Source organism: Oryx dammah, unplaced genomic scaffold, assembly GCF_014754425.2.
Source record: "Oryx dammah isolate SB20612 unplaced genomic scaffold, SCBI_Odam_1.1 HiC_scaffold_1, whole genome shotgun sequence".
Taxonomy (NCBI): domain Eukaryota; kingdom Metazoa; phylum Chordata; class Mammalia; order Artiodactyla; family Bovidae; genus Oryx; species Oryx dammah.
The window spans coordinates 11,927,430-11,936,692 of NW_024070185.1; positions in this window are offsets into that span (position 1 = coordinate 11,927,430).

A 9,263-nucleotide genomic window follows, 5' to 3' on the forward strand; every position below is an offset into this window, starting at 1 on the left:
TCAGAGCTAGTGCATTTTCTCCTGTGGGAGCTCTCAATGTCCTTTCATATATTCCATAGACAGAGTCTGCTTAGTTGATCATGTTGATTTAATCTGCAGCTTGTACAGTTCGTGGGGAGGTTTTGGGTCTTCTTCCTTAGCCACACTGCCACTGGGTTTCAACTGTGGTTTTATTTCCACCTCTACATGTGGGCTGTCCACTGGGGTTTAGCTCCTGAAGCTGCCCTGGGGGACTTGGGTTTGCCCCTGTGAGGACTAGGGGTTCTGGTAGCACCAGGTACTCAGGGGGCTTGGCAGCTAGGGTAGCTAGAAATAGTGCTCTAGAAAGGTATGGCAACCAGTATCAGTCAATATGCTCCAGTATTTTTTCTTGGAGAACCGCCTCTCTGACAGAGAAGCCTGGCAGGCCACGGTCTACAGGGTGGCAAAGAGTCGGATGTGACCGAAGCAATCCTGTGGGCAAAGACACAAGACTTTTTTTGCCTGTGGCAGCTCTGCCCCAGTGAGAGTTGAGCATGAAGGTGGTACAGCTGCTTGGCTTTCGGGGACCCTGATGGTGCCAAGTGCACAGAGACATAGACTGCCTCCACCGCAGGAGTTATGGCCCTGTCAGAGTCTTTTTTTCCAAGCCATCAGAAGGCCTCTTTGGCTAGTCTTTCTCAATAGCTTTGCCCACTCAGGCAGTTAGAGGGCCCCCCGTGACTGGGGTCCTACTCTGTAGATCTGCATGTCAGGGACTTAAAGGGGCACCCTGGGTGGGGTCCTACTCAGTAGTTCAGTGTGTCAGGCATTTGATGGGCCAGCCTCTCTATTGTTCAGTTGCAGATGCTGGCGTGTGGGGAGAGAGAGGCTATGGTGATGGCTCCATGTTCCCCCCACCCAACCCCCTGCCCGCCCAATGTGACTCAGCAGTATCACCTTGCTTCCTTGGCTGCCTGGCTTTGCTCCACTGACATTTCCCACACCTCCCTTCTGTCCATCTCTCCACAGTCAACAGCAGCCCTCACCCTGGAGCTTAACTCCAGCTCCCAGCTGCTGCCCCTTCCAGGGGACCAGCGTTCCTTTCTGGCATATGTATGGCTGTGGCAAGGACTGTCTGATTCTCATTCCATTTAGGCTGCCACAGATCAGCTGATTCACTCTCAGCCTTAAATGTTTCTCCTCTGACTCAGACAATTACCCTGCTGTGGGGATCAGACCGCTGCTTCAGTTCCCCCACCTGCTGAGGGCAGTCCAGTCCTAACACTCCTGTTTTTCCCCATAGTTCCTTCATCCTACTGAATTTTGTGTGGTTGTATACATTCTTTCCCACTGGTCAGGTACTCTTGTCCGCTTTCAGCTGGTGTTCTGCATGCACTTCTGTATCTCAAGGTTATTCCTGATGTATCCATAGAGAGCAATGTACTCCACGTCCACCGACTCCTCGCCATGTTGTTCTCTCCATGTGGCATTTCTCCCAGCTTTAGTTTTTATTTCACTTTTACTTTATAACATTACTGTGACCCCTTATTTTGTACAGTTTGTATTTTTTGAAACTCTAAAACTATGTTCTTCCTCTAATGCTTGATGCATTTATTTCTTTTTACAGAGTATAATATTTTGCATTTTTTTGTTTACCCATTCTTAAATAAATAAGAAGAGGTAATTATATATGGTATTTACCTAAAAGTATTCTCTTTGCATTCTCTCTTTGTTCAGAATGCTTTATAATCATTGATGTTATCATCTCTTGAAATAAAGCAATCTGTATAGGAAATGCAGTGGAGACTGGGCCATAAGCAATTCAGCAAGGAAGATCCATTTGTCTGGTGATGCATCTGGGACAAGGGGCTGACTTTCTGTTCATGATTCCAAAGCCCAGTTTAGAACTCGAGCGTAGCATATTTGACCTCCCTTCTCAGTCCCCCAGTTTTCTTATTTGTCTTGGTAGTATTGGAAAATATATTTATGTTTTCCAATTTTAAGCCATCCTCACATCCCTGAGGTGAAATTTACTTGATCATGGTACATAGGTCTTTTAATATGCCATTTAAATCTATTTTCTAGTATTTTATTTACACATTTTCCTTCTACATTTTTAAATGAGTTTTGTCTTTATTTATTTCTGCTGATTGTCATATTTTGGCTTCAAGGTTTTTGTAGTTTCAGAAAATGAATTGAATAGTCTTTCGTCTTTTCCTGTGCACCAAAGAAAATTATACAGAATTGAAATTGCCTGTTTTTTGAAAATATGAAAAAAATTGTCCTAAAAATGATCAAAGGATCTCCGGTGCCAATATTGAAATCACTCTTTTTATATGATTTTAAGGTATATAGTAATGTAGGAGACAGAGATATATGATTGTAAGTAAAATCAAGAAAGAAATTCAGTTCCTAATAATATTAAGTTGCCAGTTTTGTTGAAATCATTTTGAGTCAATTTTGATTTGTTCTTATTTCTCTATGCTTTCCAAATTATATATTATGAGCATGTTATAGTCATAACAAAAAGTTATAATATATTAACAAAGCTTATAGTTTCCCATATTACTTAATGTTTAGCTCAGATATGCTTTTTGAGCCTTCAACGTGTCTATTCCTATCAATTTTCATTTTCATTAATACTAATATATATGTGTGTGTATATATGTATGTGCAGACATACACACACACACACACACACACACACATATATATATACACATACACAAATACACACATATATAGGTGTATGGGCTTTCCTGGTGTCTCAGTGGTAAAGAACCTACCTGCAATGCAGTAGCAGCACAAGACCCGGGTTTGATCCCTGGTTGGGAAGATCCCCTGGAGAAGGGCATGGCAACCCACTCCAGTATTCTTGCCTAGAGAATCCCATGGACAGAGGGGCCTGGTGGGCTACTGGTCCATAGGGTCGCATAGAGTTGGACACAACTGAAGCGAGTTAGCAGGCCCCACCCCCCACCCCCCACAGGTCTGAAGCAGAGCACTAAATCTATTCTGCATAACTTGGCACACAAACAGTTTCATTTCACAAAATCAACTATCAAGGAAACTTCACTTAAAGCCTTATTGGATTAAAAATAATTTATTTTAAACACGATGAATATTGAAGTGCTAATATTAAAATAGCTGTGTAAACTCCCACCTGTTTGTTTGATGGATCATGAATCTTAAAAACATCGACTTGCAATATATCAAGAAGGAAATTGATACATCATTTTGATGGAGTGTCTTTAAAGTATAAGATTAAACAGATGGCAATTTTTTTCCCCCAGAAAATGATTCCTCATCATTTTCTGGGGGAAAAAAGAGGTAGATACCTTATATGCAAGTTATTAATAAGTGTCTCATTTTACAAGTTGATTTATAAGTTTATTTCAATCCTAATCAAAATTCCAATTTATATGGCAATGTAAAGGTTCAGAATAGCCTAGACAAGGTAGAAGGGCTTTCCCTATTAATTTTCAAAATGCATTATAATGTTGTAGTAATTAAGACTGTGTACTATTAGCAAAAGGGTTTCCCAGTGGCTCAGTGGTAAAGAACAGCCCTGACAATGCAGGAGACATGGGTTTGATCCCTGGATCAGGAAGATCCCCTGGAGAAAGAAATGGCAACCCACTCCAGAATTCTTGCCTGGGAAATCCCAGGGAAATATAAGCCTGGTGGGCTACAGTCCTTGGGGTCTCAAATGAGTCAGACACTGCTTAGTGACTAAACTACAACAACTATTAGCATGGAGTTAGACATCTGAGGCTCAGAGGGTAAAGAGTCTGCCTGCAGTGCAGGAGACCTGGGTTTGATCCCTGGGTCGGGAAGATCCCTTGGAGAAGGAAATGGAAACCCACTCCAGTACTCTTGCCTGGAGAATTCCAAGAACGGAGGAGCCTGGTGGGCTACAGTCCATGGGGTCGCAAAGAGTCGGACACAACTGAGCGACTTCACTTACACTTTCAGACATCTGAGAGTAAAGGAACAAGAAATAGATCCATGTGTATATGCATAATTAATAAATATAAGAGTCTAATAAATGATGCTAGGGCAGTTGATAACTATATGGAAAAAATGATATTAGACTATGCAAAATAGTGGGAGCATATAGACCTAAAGGGAGAAGGAAAAGGCAGTCCACTCCAGTATTCTTGCCTAGAGACTCCCATGGACAGAGGAGCCTGGTGGGCTGCTGTCCATAGGGTCGTAGGGTTGGACACAACTAAAGCGACTTAGCATGCATGTATGCATTAAGAAGGCAATGGCAACCCACTCCAGTGTTCTTGCCTGGAGAATCCCAGAGACAGAGGAGCCTGGTGGGCTGCTGTCTGTGGGGTTGCACAGAGTCAGACACGACTGAAGCGACTTAGCAGCAGCAGCAACATCATAGACCTAAAGGCGAGATATAAGATTTTTAGAAAATATTATAGAAGAAATCTTTCTTTAATTTGGAGATACAGAAAGATATCTTAGATAAGACAGAAATGTCTATATATTAAGGGAAATGATAAATCCAATTGCAGTAGAATTCAGTGTTTCTGATCATCAGGAAAAATCATCAAGAGATAAAAGCCAAAGAATGGGAGAGACTATTTTACAATGCATATAATCAATAAAAGACTTAAAATGGAATGTTTACAGATCAATGCATTTTAAAAAGAAAAGCCAATAGAAATCTGGGCTAAATATTTGAATGAGTACTTCACAAAAAAGTAAATCTAAGTGATTAATAAAATAGGTTAAAGTACTCAACTTCAAGAGGAGGGCATGACAAGCCACTTCAGTATTCTTGCCTGGAGAATCCCATGGACAGAGGAGTTAGACACGACAAGTGACTTAGCACCCACACACACACTCAACTTCAACAGTATATCAAGTTTAAAACCACAACCACCAGACTGTCAAACATTAAAAATGACAATGTAGAGTGATAGGAATTTTCATATGCTGCTATATAATGTGCAAATTTGTATTAAAAACTTTGAAAAACAGTTTAGCATCCTCTGGTAAATCTAATGACATGCATACCTTATAACTTAGCAATTTTGTTCCTGGAAATGCCTTCTAGAGAAATATACCATGTTTCAGGAGACAGATATGGAGATGTTTCCTTCAGCACTTTTTGCAATAGATTAAAACTCAAAACAACTCAATTCCACTAATTAAAGTGAAAGTCACTCAGTCATGTCCAGCTCTGCAACTCCATGGACTGTATAGTCCATGGAATTCTCCAGGCCAGGATATTGGAGTAGGTAGCCTTTCCCTTCTCCAGAAGATCTTCCCAATCTAGGGATCAAACCCAGGTCTCCTGTATTGCAGGCGGATACTTTACCAACTGAGCTATTGAATTCCATCAATAGTAAACTGGATAACTAACTTGCACACTTTTCATACAATGGCATTTATGTAATGGAATAATCAATAAAAGTGAACACTCTAAAGCAACAGTCAATAACGCAAATGAATTTTACAAATAATATCCAGCCACTAAAGAATACATACATTTAATATAAAGTTTAAAACATGAAAAATTAAATGGTATCATTTGTGGATGTTTATATGGGTTACAAACAAAAAGAAAACCAAGGGGGAAGGGAGTTATGGGAAGATACATGCAGAGAACATCAAGAGTACAGGAAACGTTCCCTCTGTGACTACATGGTGGTTACTCAGGGGCTCCTTAATAAATATTCATCATTTAACCTTCGTGTACTATTCTGTATATATTTCACCACAATTTTTTTTAAAAAAGAAAATAGAAAATAGGAAAAAGTTTCATTGCTTACTAATTCCTAGAATAGTTTAAATTCCAGGAGAAGTATTTATCCCTTGAAGATTTGATAAATTCATTCATACCAACCTCTGGACTTAAGACTTTCTTTTAAAAGCAATTATTTGATAACGTCACCTTTTTTCCCTCATATGTATTTATCGGCTTAGGTGCATACTTCTTGCAATGATTATTTGCATTTTCCAAAAATGTTATTTTTTTTGGGGGGGTGATTTTTCAATTGTATTGCCATAAAGTTCAGCAGTACTCATCTATTTTGGATTTTATACATGGGTGTGTGATTGCTGTCTTTTGGCCGTTCCTCAGTGTTACTGATTACATATCTAACATTCCCTCTCTTGATAGACATTTCCAGTTTTTGCTACTACAAACATTAATTGTGAGAAGCATCTTTGCACATATATATTCATTTACTTATCTCTTCATTTCTGTATGTTTTGCAAATATTTCAGTTCACATTAAGACTGTTAATATATGAGTGCATCCATTTTCCTACATTCTTATTGAATCTTAGGGTTACCACACATTTTAATTTTGCCAATTTGATGGGTAAAAATTGAATTATCATTCTGTAATTTTCATTTTCCTAGTTGTCAGCATGCCTGGAACTCCTTTTTTTCCACGTTTGTTATTCATTTATACCGTTAACATCTCCCCTTACATGAATTTGTTTTACCTATTATTTTCTTGATTTATTTATCTTTTTACAATGTATTTGAAGTTTGGTGAGCAGGAATATTAACTCTTTCTCTATATACATGTTATTTAATATAAAAAATTTCCCCATCATATCAGTTCTTTATTTTTAAATGTTATGTTTGATATCTTTTGCCATGGAAGATTTTTTATTTTATAAAATATTTCTACTTTTTCATTTAAGACTTCAGATTTTTTTCTTTCTTAGGAAAGTTTTGCTTATTTTAAAGCATGCTGATTTCAATTTCTACTGTATCTGTGTCTGTATCTATATCTGGAATTTATTTCTCTTTATGTTGTGATAGAGGGTATATTCTATTTTTTAAATATTTAGATATTTTTCTTTTAATCATGAATATTTTCAGGAGTGTTTTTGTGTACATGTGGCTTTTTTTTTTTCTTTTAGCTGACTGCACTCAAGGAGGTATAATGAAACAATTAAAAGTATGGTCCTTGAAATCACTTAGGTCCAGCTATTTGTTGAGTATATAGACAGAAGCAAAGCAACTATATTAATTTTCTGGTTTTTTACTTATCAGCCTTCCTTTGTCTTTAAGACTTTTTCCTACTTAAAGTTTTCTTTAATTGCTAATAATAATAATTTTTCTAATAATGCACTTAATGATTTGTTTTTTTCCCCACTAGTTTTTGCCTTTATTAGACCCATACTTTTTGATATGTAGTATTACCCTTATCCTGTTTCTAAGAATTCTATGATTGTCCTTTTGATTTCTTTTAGAGCAAAGAGTTTTATAGTAGAATGATTCTTATACAAATGGTTGAGTATTTTTTAATTATAAAAGTAAATAAATAGGTTAATGTCATTGCATTAACCTCAGTATTTAATACCTGCTTTGGAAGAAACTCTGAAGATATTATGTACCTTATATTGTGCTTGCCTAATATGTGATTGCTTCATATAAAGGTTCCATGGGCATTAGAAAATAACTTACTTTTCAAATCTCCTTGCGATTTATCATCTTTCACAGTTTATTGGCTAGATTTGTATGTATCATCCATATCCTCACAGTGTTCATGCTTTATCCCTCAAATAGTTAGAAAGGTATATTAAATCCTCTGACTATTATTGTAGAAAAGTTTACATATTTTTGTTTTTAATTTATATTATCCTTGCCATTACATAACCACTTTATAGCCAGACAACATTTCATTCTGGTTATGAGAATTCTAAACCCTGGGCTTCCAAATCCTGTTGTAGACCAAAAGGTTATCATTTTATAATGTTTTACTCCATGGTAGAGCAGCAAGATGATATTTAAACTTTAAAAAAACTTTAATCTTTAGCCCTGTAGAGAAGCTGACTATTACAAATTATAAACTGCACAAGGCTGTGCTTCCAAGAAAGCCATCAGTCCATGAAATTAAATTATGCATTAGAAGGTGCTCTAATACTGACAGATATTAATTGGAGAAATAATTGTCCAGGTTTTTAAAAAGACGCTTTATCTCTTTTGTTCCATGGACTGGTTCAGAGTTCCTAAACTGGCTTCTACAATGAATAAAAATACCTTTATTTTCTCTCTCAAATGAAGACTAGCATGCAAACAACTAGAACCATGTCCATTTCAATTAAACTTGGAATTCTATAAAGATTCAATTATATATTTCAATAAATGCCCTAGAGTTAGGGAACTGTCATGTAGAAATTTAATAGAACTAGAGCTGTGTTTTTCAAATTATGATTTTTATTCCCCAGGGGATTATGATACTATACCAAGGGATACGTTAAGCCACAATATTGTGAAATAGCTTCTTAAAGCATCAGTTATGTTCAGAAACATTGTAGAAGTGAAAGGGGAGTGAGAGTAGGCAACTGTGGGAATTAAGTAATGCATCTAGCTAGTAACTAATATTTTTTATGTAAAATATATTTGTATTTGGAATAGAAAACAAAACTTGAATGAAAATGTTCTCAGCCTTTACACATACTGAATAATCAAGTACATTTGACTCTTGAAAAACTCAGGGGTTAGTGCTATCAACCTTAGAAGCAGTGGAATGTCTGGGTATAATTTATCCTTGCCCTCCTTTCCATATCCATGACTTTAACCAACTTTGGATTATGTAATAATGTAACATCTACTGTTGAAAAAAATTCAGGTATAAGTGGACCTGTGCAATTCAAACTCATGCTCTTCAATGGTCAATTGTAATAGAAAAGCATATGTGAGGTATAAATATCCTCGCTCCCCATAAATTCTTATTTTCTAGACTTTCTCCTCAACACAGTAGGTTTTGTAATTCTACTACTCACTGATATATGGAAGTTCTCTGTAGTTCCCAGTGTAGGACTCTTTGATAGAGTAGGGATGAAACAAATAGGGATGACATACATCAGAGCTACTTGTTCCATAAATTTCTTTTGGACCAGGTATTTATGAAATACACTTTAGTTCTAATAGTTTTTTTCTTTTTTTTGTAATCTCACTTAGATTTTATAGATAATCATATGTTGTGCAAATAAACGTATCTCATTTCCCCCGAAATTTATCTTTTTATTTTTTCATTGTCTTATATAAGTTAATATTATCAACAAAATTTACTTATAATTGTTTTACTAATAATTATGATTTTTGTTTTGTTTTCCTAAATTTGGTTATAATTCTTTAAGAAATTATTAAGTATGATGACAGGCAATTTTTGTTGTGTTAGAGAATATTCTATTTGTATTCTATAAAGAATGGGGATTAAATTTAATAGGATGATTTTGACATTGACTAAAACACTTTCACTTTTTGACCTGTGTTAAACTAATTAACTCAATTTTGTGTAGTAGAATTCATCC